General features: G+C 37.8%; 1 long non-coding RNA gene across 3 annotated transcripts in view; it reads right to left on the bottom strand.

Moving 5' to 3' along the window:
* Positions 1-20,091, bottom strand: part of LOC116280190 (uncharacterized) — a 138,831-nt gene that overhangs the window by 40,358 nt on the left and 78,382 nt on the right. The window lies entirely within an intron of this gene.

The following is a 20,091-nucleotide window of genomic DNA, read 5'->3' as shown; positions in this document are numbered from 1 at the left end:
TCACTGGGTATCAAAGCAGAATAGCTCACTCCCCTTCAATTTCCAAGACTCTCAGGAAACTCTTTTGTCAACCTGTATTCCTACTTCTTTCAGCAAAATTCCCTGGGTTAGTTTCCTTTGGAAACCTTTCCCTCTCCTTTTAGTTCTTTTGATACAAATTAACTCACATCAGCTCCATCTAGGTTCTCTGACCGGTTCTACTGATAATATCCACATAAATATCAGAGTTGAGGCTTAAGTTATGACACATTTCTACTGACATAAAGCCTGAAGCTAAACTCATATATTAAACTGAAATAACCATGTGTATACTAAAAAAGTAATAATTGACCATTTATGAGTAATAAAATTATTTGAATATATAGTAATTAAAGCTTCCAGTACATTGCTGGGTTATATTGTTCCTGTACATGGTAACAATATAAAAAAGAATTCCTATTGTTTTTGAAAAAAGTTTGAAATTAACTTCTACTGTTTTTAATAAACAACTTACTTTTTCCCCATAACTGAAAAGTGAAATATATCCATGATCAGAGGAAAGTTTGAAAGACAGCTTCTATAGTGCATGTACCAGGACAAGGCCAAATATCCTGCTCTGTGTTTCAAAACTCTAAGGCACTCTTCCTGGCTGGCAGAGGGTCATCTTGCTGTGTCCTCACATGGCAGAGAGCCCAGGGTAAAGAGAGGGAGAGAGAGAGGAGAAAGCTAGCTCTCTGACGTCCCTTCTTATAAGGGCACTAATCCCATAATGAGGGCCCCACCCTCATACCCTTAGGTAGACCTAGTTATCTCCCCAAAGCTCTATCTTCAATACCACTCCCCAGGGAGTTAGGGTTTCAACATATGAATTTTGGGAGGACATGATTCAGTCTAGAGCAATAGATGTGATGTAGCAATTGCATTTGCAGGTAAATCTGTCAAGGAGTGAGTTACACAACTTGGATAGAAAGATTCATGCAAGAAGTAATAGGCTTGTTCTCTAACCCTAGTCTTGGAAAACACTTCTCTTCTGGGTGCCCCAGCTACCCCAAAAGCAAGGCCCCAGCTGTCACCCTCAGATTAAATCTAGCTGTGGAATTAGCTGATTCATTTTTATAGTCCATGATTTCTTCACTTTTAACACCTATTTGGCACTGTGCTACTGAGTGAAATGCATGTCACAGGGCTGTGGATATGGACCTGCTCTAGATTTGATATTAAGATTCCTTAGTGCAGCCACAGGTCGTATGAACGTCAGATAACCAACAACATGGTCCTAGGATGATGTCGCCAATCCACTAGGCTTAATGTGACACTCCTTGTAATTCTGGTTTTCTGAAGAACTTCTGCAACTTTTATTATAAAACAAACAAACAAACAAACCACATATACATATAAAACCAGCAGCCACATTATTCTCCCCTGTTCACAGGCAACCACTTTCATTTTTTTTAGCTAATTTTTTTGGGATTTCTTCCCACGTTTTAACATTTTATGCTTGTACTGCTGCTTCTTGACTCAGTCTGAGGCTTTGCCATTTCATTTTCTATCAGGGTGGTGAAAAGTGGTGCATTCTCACACCACAAATTAATATCCTTCTCATTAACCATTCTTCTAATTGTCATATTGTAGTCTTGGGTAGATCAATCTGCAGTGTTTACATTGTTATGACTGTTAACAGCTAAGCTATATTCTCAACTCTAATGGCTTTCCTTTTTGTACCCAACTTTTCATTCCCCTGGAGATCTTTGAAATTTTCTATCAGGGCCTTTGTACACAGACTTTTCCCTCAGCTTGCAACACCTGCCTTCTTACTTCCCACCTTTTTTTTTTACAAATATGTTTTACTACTTTCCTCTCTTTGACACAAAGGGTAGCATATTGTTAAAATGTGGTAATTCTTAGTATTACAGTCTGTTTATCAGTGGCTAAGTGTTCAACCTCCAACCAGGCATTTACTGAGTGCCTACTCTGAGGTGGGCACTGTTCTGTGTTCTGAGGAGAAAGCTGTGAATAAAACAAAGTCCCCCCTTTGCATTCTAGGGGAACTCAGATACTGTAATCTTACAAACCAACAATGACAGTTGCCTCTAAATGCAGCACTTTTTGTATTTTTGCTTTTAAATAAGCAATGAATCTAATATCATCCAATATGAAAATATATGCTTATCTTTATTGAGCTCATAAATATGCAGGTAAAAATGTTTATCCAGTTGAGGATTATCATCTCTTCTAAGCTCCCAAGTTTTTGTTTAATGAGTCACATTCTTAAAGTCACTGAGCAGAACGAGAGGCCCCTGAATTAGTTCAAGCCAAAAACACTGGGGGCTTTACAGAGCAATTAAATACAGGAATAACCAGTTTCAATCCCAAATCCTCTTAGCAAAGTCACTGTCTTACGTAATTAAATGTGTGGTTTTTTAAAATTTATTTTGCTGAAAAGAAAGATAAGGTGACATGTGGTTGCCCCAACTTTATTTTTACCACTCACCATGCCCTACTTAAACTAACCCTTTTCCTCTTCTGTGGCCATAGAATATTATTTTCGAGAAACACACTGAAAGGCCTACTGGCTTGTCCATCACCTTAATCTATGTCATTTGCTGTCATTTACCAAATTCTCTGTCTGCCTGTGGGCAACCAATGACATAGCTGGCAAGTTCAGGAAGACCCAGATCCCTGATTCAAGGCATGTGACAAGCAAAATGACACCTGTATTTTACTTCCACTGCCAGAAGAAAGCAGCTCCTCATTACCACTATTGATTCTGTAAACATGTCAGTGCTGGTAAATACCTTCCTGACAATACCCGCCTAATGAAACTCTGGGAGAAATGACAAGCCTGCCATTAACCTCTGGAGCAACTGATAGTGGTAGAAGCAAAATTTATCATTTGTAAAAATTACTTGTCAATGTTTTATGGATCACTTATGTAAGAGATAACTATTAATGAAGTAGGTTTGAACCTTGAAGAGTCAAGCCTTCTACAAGTAGGTTGTTAAAATAATTAAGTGAACAATCACTAACTCTAACACTAGAAAAGAGGCATACATACATATGTGCTATCAGAATTCAAAGCTTTTCCTCAGTCCAAACTCAGGGACATACTGTGGACATAACGCCACAACAGCAGCAATAAAACTGCATCCTAACTGCAAAGAAACTATCATAAAAGTAATAAAATGTATTTATTTATATTTTAGTAAAGACCTTCTCATAAAACCTGATATTTGTCAGATTCTTCATGAACAGCCTGAGAAGTTTACTTTGTTCCTCCTTTTCTCTGAGCAAAAATAAAAAGACACCCGTAAAATCTGGGTGTCTAGAATTTTATGTTAACCATACCTTTCTAATAACTGAAACGTAAGTACCATGGAAGTCACTGCAAGGTCCTGAATGCGCCTAAAGCATTCCATAAGGTTTTAAAATACGTTGGAAAATCACAATCTTTTCATCACTTTGCAAGTCCCTCCACTGGTGGCTGTTGGCCATCCGAGGTTTTTGGAGCTCCCCAGTTAGTTCAGTGTGTAGCCAGAGTGGAGGCCAGGGGGCCCATGTTCCTCCCTGTGTGTTCTAAAAACTACCTGCCTCAGAACCACCTGGGATCTTGTTTGAAATGTAGGTCGGAGTCTTCAGCATTACACTTTGAAATCTGTGTTTTTAAGAGGCACCTCCATTATACTCAGGATCACTTCAAGGCTAAGTAGAAATGTCCTAATGGACCCTGATGCTTTTCCCTTTCTCATTTTCAGAAGCCTTCTAGAGCACAGGCAACAGTAATTCTAGCAGCTGCAGTTTTACTTGGGGCTGCCGTGAGAGTCCTGCTGTCAAGATTTGTCTCATTATTTGTTGTTTATTTATTTTTGACTTCCCTGCTAGCTCAAGTCTTTGAGATCTCAGATCAATTAATCTCTTAATTTATTAGAGGGAAGCATTACTCCTGCCTTTTAATTTTGGCTTTAGCTTGATAAGGAATCAAGAAAATTAATCCTTTGAGGGGGAAAAAAACCAGTTTTTAAGGTTTGACAAAATTTAACAAAATAAGCAGTCCATAGACTACTAATTGGGATATAAATTGGTGGTCTTTTTGGAAAACGGCCCTTTCATCTTGGAAAATCTAAGAAGGTCACGTGGCATTCCACGGCAGGTCATCGATACTGCCATGAGCCGGCTTTACTCCCCTCCGTACTCCCCTCAACCATGCTGTAGATTCGGAAGCTTCAGTCTCCAGGTTTATTTACACTCACATGCCTGAGCCAATATGAATCCAGAAAGACTATCCTGCCAATGGGTCAGCCTTGTTACCTATCGTTGCACGCCCCGGGCCTGGGCCCGTGGGCACTGGCGTGGGTTATATGCCTCCTTCCTTCTCTGTAGGGTCCTTGACTTACTTTGCACGTGCTACCACAAAGATAACTTAGTGTGACATGTTTAGCAATTCACTGACAACTCTTCCTCACAGAGATATATTTGCAAAGGGGGTAAACACTTTTTTTCCCTACTGAACTTTTTTTGCGTATTTGGAACATAATGAAAAGTAGCTTATAAATTAATAACAATAGCTACTACTCACTGGTGGCTGCTCTGTATCAGGCATTATGTTGGGCATTTCAAATATATTATCTCTAATATTCTTAACAAAAACTGCAAATAGGTAATACTCTTCCTACCTTCCTAGTAAGGAAATTGATTCAAATGGACTGAGGTTGTTAAATCCAATATCATACAACTAATGAGCAGAATCTAAATTAAATTCAGATGCACACTCAATAGTTTAAAATACAACCCCAGTGTTACTTTTGCTCATCTGAATGCTGGTAAACAGTACCTAGTATACACGGTAACTTTAAAGATTCTTATGATGCCAGATGGATAGAACTTTGATAACTACCAAGGTGAGCTTGGGCAAAATTTTCAATTTCTGTGAGTTTAAGTTTGTTTACTTGCAAAACGGGATTATCTGAGAATTAAATAAGAACACAGGTGACAAAAGCCAAGCCAACGGGGGTCCTTAAGACTATTTTCCTCATTGTCCAAGGTACTGCTTACCACATTCGTATTATCATTTCACAGCAAATCGGAGCTGAGAGTAAAACTCATAGCTTCAGGTTAATTGCGAATAAAAAGTTTGGATTTCTATTCATTCTGAGGAAAGAAATAATTACAAAATAATCTCACACCAACAGCCCAATATAAACCCAGTCTTGTATATAAGTAAGGCAGGGCTCACCTATTGTCATACTTCACTGAAAAGCAGCTAATTAACCACAGATTGCCAGATGAAGACAAATGTGTCCTTTCCTTCCAGTTTTTCCAGAAAACTTCTATTATCACTTTGCCAAAACACTCTGACATTGTCACAAGCCTGGGAAATGCAAACAGATGAAAATAACACTGTTCTGAAATGGAGAAATAGACCCCTAGAGAATTTCTCACTCAAATTTTCCTTCACATATTTTGTTGTTTTAGTCAACTGTCCCATTCTCAGAACATACAGAAATGTTTGAAGGGCAATTCAAAGGAATGTTAAAAACTAAATAAAAGGAGAAGGAAACACATGCAAAAGTGCTTTGTTTTAATAAGTTGTGAATAAAGCAAGTAACCACAGTTTCATGTAATACTTATACAACACCAAGAAAATTAACAAGAGGGTTCTCAAACCTTCAGGAATTTCAGAATAAACGGCTTAAGCCTTGACATCTTTCCACTAAAGTCATGGCAGGAGTCACAGCAAGCCTCAGGCTCTTGTCACAAATATAGTAATTACTCTTTACGACTTTGCTAGAGATTCTTTTCTGTTTGAACACTCTCCCCAATAAAATAGTACAGTGTTAATTCACATCCATAAAAATGACAAGTTCTAAGGTTCCCTATCAGGCAGTGTTTTAGGCTCCAGTTTAAGACAGGTTTATAGGGAAACCCTCTTTATTTGTTAGAGAAGAATCACTGTGAAGACTTCGTGTGGATAGTAGTTAAGCAAAGGACTGTAGAGCCAGAGTGCCTAGGTTTGGGTCGTCAGCCCTGCCGCTTACTAACTGTGCGACTTTGGGAGAGGAGACTTAACCTCTTTGTGCCTCTGTTTTGTCACCTGTGAAATGGGAATAATAGAAGGACCTACTTCATAGGTTGTGATGCGGAAGTAAAACATTGAGAACCGTACCAGGTACAAGGCTGAGACAATTCAAATCAGCTTTTTTTAGAATAAGCAATTTGTCTGAGTCACCACCTGGCCATTTGGCCTGAGTAAGTCACTTTTCTGAGTCTGACTTTCTTAATCTTAAAATAGGGAGACTATACAGTACCTAACTACAGAGTGAGGGCTAAAGATTGTCTTTGAAACATGGCTATATGCAGCAAATAGAGTTGTTCACCGCACTGTAACCTCTCATGGCTTCTATCTATCTCTTTTGTATCTCTCTTCCTATCTTCTATGACAAAATTGTTTGTGTGTGTGTGTGTTCTCTCTCTTTCTATAAATATATGTATACATATTCTAGTATTAATTCCTTGAGAAATGGAAGAAACATATATTTATATTCCACAGCACATACATTAGTATCTTAAATGTGGTGGGCACTCAGAAATTATCAGCTGAGAAAAAATTAATATTAGTTTAAGTTTAGTACTTTAGGATACACTAAATTTTGTGTGAGTCTCCTTAGCTTTACATTAAGAATTCTGTAACACTGCCCAAGAACCTAGGAAATCAATATAGTAATTTTTTCTATATTATACAGATAGAGGAAGTTGAGTAAAAGTTTGCAAGAATACTGAACATTTATATTTTCCCTTTAATGGTTTGCCATTATTTTTTTTCTCTTATAAGTTCACAATCTTCTAGAGCCCAGATCCATTATTTCCATACTTCAAATGTAACTAACCAAAATTAATTTTAGAAATTTGCTCAGGTAACTGACACTGGCAACATGATCCAGGAAGCCCTGCTCTTATACCTTCAATCAGCTTTCAAAGTGCTGTTTAATCCCAGGGTTGTGCTCTGTTCTATCCCCACCTTGGTACTCCTGTGCCTGTTTCTAACCATGGAGCTGTCTTGGCCCAGACACAACTTCTAAATTCACAAAACCACAGGTCTTCAAGTATTCACTAATCTCTCTCTCATAGGTGTATTAGTTTCCTACTGTGGCTGAAACACATGACCACAAACTCAGTGGCTGAAAACAACACAAATTTCTTCTCTTACAGTTCTGTAGGCGGGAAGTCTGACAGAGGTCTCACTGGGCTAAAATAAGGTACTGGCAGGGCTGTGCTTCTCCTGGAGGCTCTAGGGGAGACTCCATTTCCTTGCCCTTTCTAACTTCTAGACACCACCCACATTCCAAGGCTGGTGGCCTTCCACCTCCATCGCCATGAGTTGAGTCCTTCTCCCATCACATCACTCTGATTTTTCTTCTGCTTCCTGCCCCCCAACATTTAAGGACACTTGTCATTACATTGGGCCCACCCATATAATCCAGAATAAGTTCTCTGCTTTAAGGTCAGCTAATTAGCAATCCTACTTGCATCTTCGACTGTAATTCGCCATGTGAGGTGATACAGTCACAGGTTCCAGAAGTTACACCATCTTCAGAAGTCCATCATTCCACCTACCACAAGTTGTTCAAAGCTTTGTTAGACATCCTTTAAAAGTATCCAGACCAGCACCTTGGAAAATTGACATTCTATAGTCGGTGTTCTTTAAGTAATTGGGAGAAATCAGACTTCTATAAGGTAGAGATTGTCTTCTACTGAAGTGTGCTCATACAGCAGTGCCAAGAGGTTCTTTCATCTCGGAAGTCTGGTTTCCACAGTGACCAACACAGCCTCATCTGTTATTTTGCAGCCTGCAATGTGGGGCACCCACCTCGATTCCAGCAGGAAGAAATAAGTGACAGAACACATAGCTCTCCTGGCAAATACACTTTATCTAAAAGTCCACAGACTGAGGAGTCTGATACATAATTCAGCCTCCTCCAGCTTAGCCTATATCCCACTGTGTGCCTGGCAACACACTGGACTCAATGGAAAGACATCATTCACGTTGGATGGTTTCAGCTGATTGACAAGCAAAGGGAAATGTATGACAAACAGAGAACACTTCAAGTTCAGCTAAGGATGTCAGAGCGCTAGTGTCACAAACGAGCTACAGTCTGAATGCAGAGATTTGCTTCAGGGGGAAGCTAGCTTTTTTTTTTTTTTAACATTTTTTATTGATTTATAATCATTTTACAATGTTGTATCAAATTCCAGTATAGAGCACAATTTTTCAGTTATACATGAACATATATATATTCGTCACATTTTTTTCTCCGTGAGCTACCATAAGATCTTGTATATATTTCCCTGTGCTACACACTATAATCTTGTTTATCTATTCTACAATTTTGAAATCCTAGTCTATCCCTTCCCACTCTCCATCCCCTTGGCAACCACAAGTTTGTATTCTATGTCTATGAGTCTGTTTCTGTTTTGTATTTATGCTTTGTTTGTGTGTGTGTGTGTGTTTTTTTTTTTAGATTCCACATATGAGCGATCTCATATGGTATTTTTCTTTCTCTTTCTGGCTTACTTCACTTTGAATGACATTCTCTAGGAGCATCCATGTTGCTGCAAATGGCGTTATGTTGTCGGTTTTGGAAGCTACCTTTTTAGACTCCCAATTTCCACCTTTGGTGTAGCTTGTCATTGGTTGCAAGGCCTTGAAATCAGACAGTCAGGTGTAAAGCCCAATTCTTTCCCTTAAGAGATCTGTCATCATGGGCATTTTACTTTTTAGCCCTTAGTTTCTGCATCTGTAAAATTAATTACTGTTACCACATTGGGTTATTATGAGGAAAACCGAGGTAGTGTCTTAATATTTTAGTAAGGTGCTTCGCACACTGTAAGCCCTCAATGGATGGCATTACTTTTACTTTTTCTCTTTTTAATCTTTTAGACTTTACTGCTCTAAATGCCAGCTAAAATATGAGGGAGAAGATGAAAGGCTATGTCTTTAACCCATGGCAGTTAAGTTACTGAATTTTTGTTCCATTGATATACTATTTGTTAAAATATTTCATTCAATAACACCATAATTTAACAAAAGATTAAATCAATAAAGTAAAAATAAAAATATTAGTTTACATAGCTTTCTTGCAACATGAGATGAAATTTCTTCTTATTTTGCAAATTCTATTATTTGCAAATGTAGATTATTCCTGCCTTGATTCCTTTTCTCTTTATTTTTGGGTCTCTCACACCCAAATTCCAAGTTGTGTTTCTGATTTTGGCCTTTTGTTTGTCTCTATTCACCACCTGTACTCACAATCCACCAAGTTCAGTATTATCCTGCTCTTGATGATGGTCATGCTGAAGAGAGAAGAGGCAGCTGGAAGAAATATTTGATAGATGAACATATGGAGTGTGATGATCTAGTTTTAAGGAAGGGACAGGTCTTCAGATTCCTCTTGGTCTCCATAACTCTTTCAATCAAAAAGACTAGCTGAGTATAAGGCATCTGGTCATGAACATGATCTAGAGACACAGAGCTTCAGGGCCATAGAAGTCAAAAGAGAAGCTGATTCTTAGTAACAAGCAACCAGCAGCAGGCACATGGCGGAGACTTCCTAGCAACAGAGTTGAGAAATACCTTATGTAAAGTGATCTGGAAGCAAGTGAAATTTCAGATGGTGAGACCAAGGGAGTGAATGCAATAGCCCTTGGATATGTGAGGCAATGGGAAGTCAAAGAGCAGAACCTGAACACAACGAAAAGGAAAATCTGTTCTGGCCAGAGCAGATCAAATCACTTAGCTAGTGAGCTAGCAAAGAGGACCTGGAAACTCATGTTAAAGTGCAGCTTACAATGTTTATCATTTTTTATATATAATCATGCTGAAGATATGTGCAAATATCATGTATATGGCTTTCAATGTGTAATCATCACATTAAGAACTAGTAGTAGTTTAACCCATTTCAATGGATTCCTTTTGTGGTCTTCATGAAACCATCAGTTAAAGACTCTTTCTGGGTATTCGTCGATTTAGCCACATATAGTAAGTTAAATCTCACACTCAGTTTATCTGAATATCATCTTCCATAGAGCCAAGTGGGCTAGCTCTATCGACTTTTTATTATTTTTTAAAACTCTCTATTTCTTCCTTTGCTTTTTTCTTCCTTTTCCTTCTCAGATGTACACAAGGCAGTATCTTAGAGCTTGTTACCTCGCCCATTTTATATGTCCAGGGAAGCCTAATAGAAAGTTAAAAAATGGATGGGTTTCCTACAGTCTTAGCTGGCAGACTTCTTCTCTGGTTGAGTCTTCATGGGTTCACTGAAAGTCTTTTATCTGATCCGGTAATGAGAACAGGTATAACTGTTCCTGGAAATTAATGCTGTTCTTGTCATCTATCTCCAAAGATACAACTATGGTTTGGGTATGAGGTGATTCTCTTATTGCTTTCCCAACTCAACTGTCCCCTTCTAGAATGTAAATCCCTCAGGAGGAGGGATCTTTCTCTGTTTTGCTCACTGATGCATCCCAACTGTCTTGAACAGTGCTGGGCACACAAACATTTACTGAATGAGATGCTCTTGGGGAACAGGAAGCCTAGTAAGGGTTAATCTTACACAGGAGACAGGGCGGGGGTGGGTGGGAGTGAGATGGGCCAGAAGGCTGCACTATTGGTTACTGAGAGAGAAAACAGAAGAAAGGTTCTATGCTTTGATTGCCCTCTCCAAATATCTCATGGTCTTGCTTTCATACTATTTTTGTCTGAGATCTTTGTATCACAGTCCTAACAACTACTGTACTGACACAATATCTTAAACATTCACAGGTACCACTTTTGAAACTCTATTCAGCTGAAGAGACTGCTCTCCCTGCTACCCACCATCACCTAAGCTGCACCTCTGTGTGGGACACAGAGGAGACTGACACTGTGACTTTGCCAGAGGGTAAGTTATTAAAGGAATTATTAAAGTAGATTGCATAAAAATAGCATTCAATATTTATTTATTTGTAAATTGTTAAACATATCATTAAAATTGCCCAGCTAATCCTCAATGCCTATGCTTAATATCAATACTCCTGCCTATGTAATCATCAGTTAAAATTATAATTTCAATCTTCAATGTTTCCATTCTTCCTCTTTTATTTCTCCTTGCTATCTATTTTTCCTCTCCTTTTCTTCTGTAAGTAGTCACAAAGAACATACACTGTCTTCAGCATGGATGGATGTTGGCTTGCAGAGTAGAGAAAGCAGATTCCTATTAGAAGGAACTCATGATCTAATGGAGGTAACTGATGTTTTGATCAACAGGATCCTGTGTGGTAAGTTCTATAAGGAGGTCGGTACGTATGAGAGGTGGTGTGAGCTCAGAGGAGAGTAAATTACTTAGCCTGTAGGTTTAGGGAAGTTTCCCAAGGGGGAAATCTTGAAAGATGAGTAAGACTTCTACAGGAAGTCAAGGAAGACGAAAGATTTCAAACAGAAGGACTATGTCCCTGACCTTGTTGGTTGCCCCTTCAAGCATCATTTCCTCTTCAATCATTTCTTGCTGTCTACATCCTGACTTTTTATTTCTGGTAACCTCATGAATCACTGAAGGCTTGGATTCTTCCCAGCCCCAGGGGTTAAATCTTGATCAGTCTAACTCAATAGGAGCAATTCTATTGCCTTTGTCATGGTTGGTTTAGAAAAGATCACTTCATTCCATCTTGGTCCATGAGACAGATTTGAGGTAAAATTTGCTGTGGGAATTCTGGGACATCCCATGTGAGGAGGGGATGGTCCCTTCTGGTTTTTATATGCTGCTATGTCAGGATATGAAGTTTGAAGCTAACTGAAACATTTGTAACCACAGGAAACAAAATTTGAGGAAGAAGAGCTGTGTCTCTGAGAATGGTATTGGGCCATAAAACAGCAATCTCAGAATCACTAACTGAAAGTAACTCTGACTTCTTGTGGAATCTGATAATAAATCACTTTATTTGTAAGTACTTTTGAGTTAACTGATAAATAATAATCAAACACAGTCTTAAGGGCATAAATTCTCATAGTTCCACATTTCACATACTCATGGGAAGGGCCTGGCTAATGTTTTCTGGACCCTATTGTGCTAAACAGAGTAGTTAAGGGTGAATAAAGAGCAATTTTCTCAAGGCTGAGCACGAAAGACAAAGCCGACTCTCACGCGCATGAGATACCAATAAAGACCTGAAGAAACTACTTTGATTTTGTGGAGAAAAGCAAGATGCCCTAGTCTAAATATGAACGCTAAAGATAACTTTTGTTATTCTCTGGAAGTGTACAGAAACTGAGTCTGTCCAGAAAAAACAGGTTGGTCTCTCTTTAATTCCTTGAAGCCGTCAGGCTCACCAAGTAAACTTGGTCTTATAACAGCCTGTCCCTAAACCTTCAAAGCTCTGATCCTGAACCACTTGTACTGATTTTGTTTCACATGAATCATTTTCAGTTTACACTTTCACCAAGATCTTTGCTCTAACATACTCAGGACTTCTTTACTGTTTTCCCCTCCATTCCTCTCCTCCACACAATTTGATACTTCCTCTATCAGTATCTGAGGCTTCCTCAAAAAAAAAAAAACCTACCAATTTTGGTCAACCAGGACCACCTCCTCTGGCACAGACCCCTCTGAATAACAGATTTCCCTCCAGCTTTATGAAGATCCTGGACAGGAGCCTCAAAAAGGATCTTACAGGAACAGAAAATTGACAAATTCATTGAAAAAAGCCCATTCTCTTAATTTACTGATATTCAACATGTGCTTGGCTTTTAAACATATAATCACAGAGAGTAATTATCAACCTTACTTTTGCAGGGAACATTCAATTATTTCAACACCTATATTGAAAAATTATATAGGAATTATTAAGCCCAGATAAATTCACATTGACATAAATTGGGAAGATACATATGTACCAAACAGTACAAACAGGTTTAATAAATTAAAAGTAAACAGTAATGGTGTTTCTGGTCCTAAAACACCAGGGCAGTTTCCTTAGAAATGTGCTTAGATATTAATAGGACAAAACACAGTTTCATAGATATTTTCATAAAGATTTGGCTTTTCAAGATAGCCTTTGTAGTTATTCTGTAAGCACAAGAGAACACTCTTGAAAAATGGACAAAAACTTGTTCTCTTGGTCTTCATTGTTTCCCAAAACTATGAGGGGAATGAATGAAAAGCCATAAGTGCAGAAACCTCATCATTCTTAACATTCCTTGAATTCTTATGCGTAACAAAATCTCTGACATATAATGGGAGTACTGCTCTTTAAATACATATTATTTTTGTAATCAGAAGTCTGAGTATTTGCAGCTGATCTATATCTGATTTATACCCATAGTTTTAGCCCCTGTTGATGCCCCTTGTCTTTATCAGTTATTACACTGGCAGGTGCAGCATTTCTAACTTTATCCCTTTAACCTTTATTAACTTGCATTCTAATATAAAGAAGAGCTTTGCCTTTCCCGATGTGCTTTGAGGACTTTTGATCTCCTTTGATCTGAATATTATACTTTTAGCAATGTAGCCTATGATTTCAGTAAAATTATTTTTCACAAACAGGTCATACAGTTTGCTTATTCAAAGAACAATTTGTAGTTCCTTTTAAACATATAGGGCTTTAAATCATTCATCATACATTAGAACATTAAAGTGTAAGAATTAATTAGATACGTTCATATAATTCACAGGGGATACTGCTATTTCTTTAGCATCCTGACTTATTTAGTTTTTATGTTTTCAAAGTTCTCTATTGACAATATATTTTTCTGGCTTCTTATACTTCCTACTAGAGGTTTACCTACCTATGTCACTGGACTGCAGATACACGTCTAGCAATAAAAATGATCACATAAGATTTATGGAAATGATTTTAATTCTACCCATAGCTACAAAGTCATCTGCCAATGAATTTTCTCCACATCAGTACAATATGTTAACGTATTAGGACATAAATATTTTTGTGTCATGCTAAAATTAAACAGTTATAAGGATCAAATACAGGAATCATATATGATACACTATTGCAACTTAATACTTCTCTGTAGAAAACCCTTGAGATAGAGATCCTATTAATATTTAAGCAAATTAATTACTCAGAAGTGATCTAAACAGCTTGAAATTAGGATCATCTGGTCCACATTTTTTTGCCAGAGAATAAAACACAGGCTGGAGGAACTAAATATCATTTCTTTTCAAGGACACTTCTTTTCAAGGACATTGGAGTTTTTGTTGTTGTTGCTGAGTTTGGCTTGGTTCATAAAAATCGCATGAATTCCTGAATTGGTGTTCCTCTCCTGAGTGTCATCATCCCTCAGACAAGCTTACAGAAGAAACAGATGTGGCTTTTCTTCCCATAAAGACTGTGTGAGGCTGCAGCAGTGAAACATACTTCTCAGCTGCATCCTCACAACTGCAATTTAGCATTACTTTTTAATTTATCAAATTGAAAAAAAAAACCATAAGGCAAAAATTATGAGCCATTTCTCTTGTTATTATACTGATTACGCAGATTCAGCATGAACAAAGACAAGATGCTAATTTGTGCATACAGCATATTCCTTTTGACAGGAAAATATACATAAGTTGTGGCTGAAAAAAGACAACAGGGGTACTGTGAAAACCATTTTTGGATTTATGTGGGAAGTTTCCAGTGAAAGACATGATCTCCTGCTTTATCACATTAACAATAATTCGTAGATATGGAGTGTCAGTATAGACACCCAAACAAATCTTCCCACAGAGACAAATGGCTTGGCAACTGGGAAATTTTGAACCAGTGGTGAATCCAGCAAATCAAGGAAGGTGAGTGTGATGGAAAGAAAACAATGAGGTCACCTGTGTCCCAATTTCTTGCACTATTTCTTCTACAGAAATTCCAGTGTGACCTTCAGCAATTCCCTTAACATCTTTCAGACTCTGTTTTCTCACTTCTAAATTCAAGATGTTTGCATTACATGCTGGCCATGTACCTTTAAGCTATAACATTTGATATATGAATTCTATTTTTCAAGTTACGTAGAATGAGTTTGTGATCTAAGCATCTTGAAACTGATATAAATTTAGAGTCAAATAACCCCCATGACAGGTGGATTTTCCCCACATCTCATTATGACCTAGAATATTTGGTATTAAAAGCAACTTCCCTCCTGATAACCCTATAACTACTTAAATGCCAAAAATTCAAGACTGAGTCAGTGGAACAAGAATGATGTCTGCCAAGAATGATGGTAAAGCAGAGTTTTAGAGAGTGGAAGATTAAAGCTTAAAGCTGGAGGATGTCTGGTGATGGATGAACTTCTCCTATTTAACCTGTAATAAAAATCATACTTTTCTTTCAGTGCCAACTCAAAATGCTACTTACTCCCATAAAACCTTCCCAATTGCCCCTCCTTCACCTTGTTTTCCATTCTGTTTCCGTACCACTTTGTTTTTTGTCCTTTTGATATGGTCTTCTATGAAAATTAACTCTTTACGTGTTAATTCCTCCTACTGTCTTGTAAATTTCTCGAGCCCCTCCAGACACTTCTCTTTCACTTTTGTATGCATTCTTCCTACCTTTATCTTCTCTCCCTATTCTTCACCCGGACTCCCAGACCCCACAGTCTAAATATAGGACCTACTCAATACTCATTTGTCAAATTTAACATATGACAATGACACATGACAGAGCATAAAAATCATTGAATTTGAACCGTTTCTTGATTCAAATGATTAAACTGGACACTTGTCTTAGTGTTCTGTAGGTGCAATTTCTGAATATTAACCCCATTACTCAAAGTAAATGTCTCACCCCAATAAAAAGAATCAACCATTCTTTGCTGCAATTGCTATTGATTACCGATATGTATTTTCCACTCTCTGTTCTCATTATGATTGTAGACCGTTAAGGACTCATCAATCTCTGGCAGACAAATGTTAAGATTTACACGACTCTGAGCTTCTTGAAATCAGAGACCATGTCTTGTGCAGGTTTGTGCTTCCAGTACCGGTCACGGTATCTGTGCTCTATCAAAGCTTATTGAAAGGAATAATCCTGACCTATGAGCAAGGTTAGGATTAGGTGGTGGGGAGCTGTGTAGAGAAAACAATAGATTATGTTTTTCTTGGATGAATCCAAGAGAAGAGACCTCCAAGAAAACAGGTAAGAGATTGCACCTCCCTAGGGACCATATTATTTGTAATATTTTCAGACTGACTAGTCTCTAACTACAGCTGACCCCAGAGCAAGCTGGGGTGGAGAGCTGGTCAGGGGCACTGACCCCTGCAACACTTCAAAACCCTCGTGTAAATTCACCATTGGCCCTCCATATCTGGGGTTCCGGATCCATGGACTCAGCCAACTGAGGATCATGTAGTGCTGTCGCACGGATTTACTGAACAAAATCCGTGTATAAGTAGACCCTTGCAGTTCAAATACACATTGTTTAATCATCAGCTGTTGTCTCCATTTAGTAATACATAACTTTTAAATAAATTAATATCAGGGAAGTGTGAGAGTGAGATACAAAAAGAATCATATTAACATTCTAGATTGAATCATCTGACCAAGGATTTTAACTCATTTTCAGATTTGTCTGGGGTGTTGATAAAAAAAGTGTATAATGACTTTTTTCTCCCTTCTGATATATGATTGAGATTTTTTGTCCACTTAATGATCTAGCAAAAGTTTGTTAGAAGTTTCAGTAAATATTTTCCAGTTTATAACATTTACTCTTAAGAGTTCTCACGAGATACCAATAAAGCAAGTAAAGAAGTAGAATTGCTTTTCTTCTCACTGCAGGAAGGAAATTAGAGAACCCCAGGTTGCCTCAGTAAAATTTCAACAAACCTTTAACTATGGAGTTAAGATTTAGAGTAAGGTCAGTAGCAATAAATGCTTATTTTATTTTTTGCCAGCCCTCCAGGTTGAAGGCCATGTGTATGTGGGATATTTACCTGTCCAGCAGAGTTTTCACCAGCCTCCTCCTTTTCCATAAAATGGATATTATCTGTACTACTCACATAAATAATGTCTAGATTACAGGAGGCAGCACATGAGGGAGCATGTGGGAAACCAGGCTGGTACTGCTGGCTGTGCACTGGTTGAAAGCCTGCTGTATAGCAGTGATGTCTGTGGTGATTCTGACAGTGTTCAGTATATTCATTGCTCAGTTTCCTACTGTTTGATTTACAAAGAAGAACATATGGAATGTGACTTTCTTTATAGTCTGTATGATAAGAATATAGAAAAATATTCCCTCTAGTCTCAGCTCTGAGAATAAAGGGGGCTCTGGGGTCAGAATAATGTAAGAAATGCTCTCTTGGACATTCCTAACACACATTAGCACACTAGGAACCTTTGAGAAATTGTTTAACATTGTTATTCTAGAATCTTCTACACTTACTTGACCATTCTGCATCTTCTTTCTCATTTCCTTCCCTGCCACTTTCCTCCTCCTTCTTCTCTTCTGGAAGAATATCCACTATTAACACAACATTTTAACCTCTGATGTGTTTTGGGGGAAAACTCTTCTAGGTAGGTTAGAATTTATTTTGAAATAAAGTTAGACTAGGAGAAAACTAGTCTGTCTAGATTTCATAGCCCCGATGGTTTGCTTTCATGGAGCTGCTTTTTCGTGCTATGTTCTCACAGAATTATTACAAAACCTACCTTTATATTTGCTACAGGAATGCTGTTTGAGGATACTGTCCATCACAATGCCCACTGCCTTCCCTATGAAGTTCCACATGAAAACATCCTTTAGAAAATTTTCTGTCAATTGCTAGAGAAACTTTGCTTCTCCCAAAGAACTGATTTTCTTTCCTCATAGACAATGAATATTATCTGTAACACCATCTCCAATTATAAAAGCATTAGTCAATGTACAATCTCAGCAAGATGTCAGGCAATCATTCGTTTTGACTATGATGAATTCAGCGACTCAGTGAGATTCAGAGTATTCACAACTTCCTAGATTTTTCAGCTATGCACCTTCAGGGCCATGCCTGTTATCAGGCTAGTCCATGTCATGGTTGTTAGATGGGTGCCATAGCACCAGGAGTCAATCCTCACACAGTAACATCCAGAAGACTAGCATATGCCAAACTTTCTCAGTGTGTTCTAGCTAATTTCAAAGAAACCTTTCCAGAGGACCCCTCAGTTATCTCCTATCATTCCACAGGCCAGAACCAGGTTAGATGGCCAACTAGAACAACTACTAGCAGAACAGCTACTGGCAAAGGAGATGAGATGACCACAGCTGGCTTACGTTAATCAGAATTTAAATTTATCCCCAACTTCCATTGTTACCTGAATAAAGAAGAGTTTTCTTAATAAGAAAAGATGAACAGATCTTGAGTAGCAATCAACAGTGTCTACTAGAAACACTTAGTCTTCTTTTCATTTTAAAATAGAAAACTTGGAATTAAATTTGTAAGCCTTGCATGTATCTTTATGGCCCTTCTGTATTTGTTCTACTTTTATCTCTTAGTCTTGGTATCAATTAAAATTTATTTTCTTCTGCTCACGATTTTTGTTTACTATTTTTGGCATGCATTTCTGATGTTCTAGATTGCACATGTTTTTCAAAATGATATATGATATATGAAAACTACAATTAATGTATCAGGTACAAACTAGGGAACAGAAGGTGAATAGGCAACTAATCTGGATTTGAATATACTGGATTCATTGATATTCCACCAGAATAGTTAGAACTTGTCAGTTTAAAGTGAAATTGGGCCAAGCCTTCAAAAATATGACTATAGTAATGGACTCCCCTAGCATGGTAACACTGAATATTCTTGAAAGAGTAGAAACCTAACTAGCATAACTTAACAAAATGGCTTCCCTGACACTAAGGCTGTGTGCTGATTCATTTTGACACATCTTGTTTTTCTTTTTCTTAACTGGCTTAATTGCTTTGCTAAAATAGCCCCCAACCTTCCCTATACATTCTTTTACCCAGAAGCTATTTTCCAGAAAGAAAGTCATGAGTTGACTCCTTAGGGAGTTTTCCATGACGCCAGATGGACTTATCAAGATGAAGAAGAATAAAGCACCACAAACTGCCCCTGATGGTTATCACTCTTCTGCTCCATCTAGTTTTTCTATAAAACAAGACCACAACCCCAAGACGGATTCACAGTCTCTAAGGTGTTAGCCTGCTGTGACTCCCCTTTGCCTGGCAAAGCAATAAAGCTGCTCTTTTCTGATACTCCCAAAACTCTGCCTCCAAGTCTGAATTCATCTTTTGGGGCACAGAGGCTGTTTTTCCAGCAACATTCTCACATAATTAACATCTCTAATGTACAGACAAGCAGTAGTGGCACTTATTGTCACAGGTAGAATTCATTTAGGCAAGATATATAAACTAGGTTTCCTACTTCTATCAGGATAGTGGATTGCAGAGGCTGGTCTGGAAATCTCAAGCCACTGAAGATGCTATCTGACCTCTCAAGGAAATCATCTTTTCCAGCTGCCATTCTGAAAAGTTCTAATTAAGCCATATTGGTCTTATAGACTTATTTACTACAATGGATGTCATGTAGGCAACTTTCTTGGAATTCTGGAAAATCCTTCAAATGTCTTTTTTCTTAATGTACAACTGCATGACAGGTGAGATGGAAGGCGTCTTAGGATAGTAAATGTCAACTGGTCCAAAGGGAGAGAAGATTTATAGGGACTAATCGTACACATCCCCAAAGATTCTCTTTACTCTTTCCATATGGGGACCCAATTTCCATTCCATTTCCTTTTGTACAAGAGTCTTATAAGATACAGAATGCATAAAACATTTGCAAAAAATTAGCCTGTGTGGTAATGGGAAATATTGCAGAGGAGAGACAGATGTTGGAAAGGCATATATGGACTCATTTTATGGAGAAATAAATAAATAATTCAAAGATTTATGCAACAGTATAAGAGTGATGGTCAGTAGTGATTTTCAGAGAAATGGTTCAATTAAATAATATTTAGGACAAAAGTACTGCAAAATGATTTGTAGGTAGAGATACAATTAATTACAGGGTTATGCAAACTTGAGAACACTTTGTGTGCTTGCCTGCTTGAATTAAAACATGTTGCATCAGTATAATTACTTAAACAGAAAGTAAGAACATGTTG

The sequence above is a fragment of the Vicugna pacos genome, chromosome 1, assembly GCF_048564905.1.
Source record: "Vicugna pacos chromosome 1, VicPac4, whole genome shotgun sequence".
Lineage (NCBI taxonomy): Eukaryota > Metazoa > Chordata > Mammalia > Artiodactyla > Camelidae > Vicugna > Vicugna pacos.
This window is presented reverse-complemented; position numbering and strand designations above follow the sequence as displayed.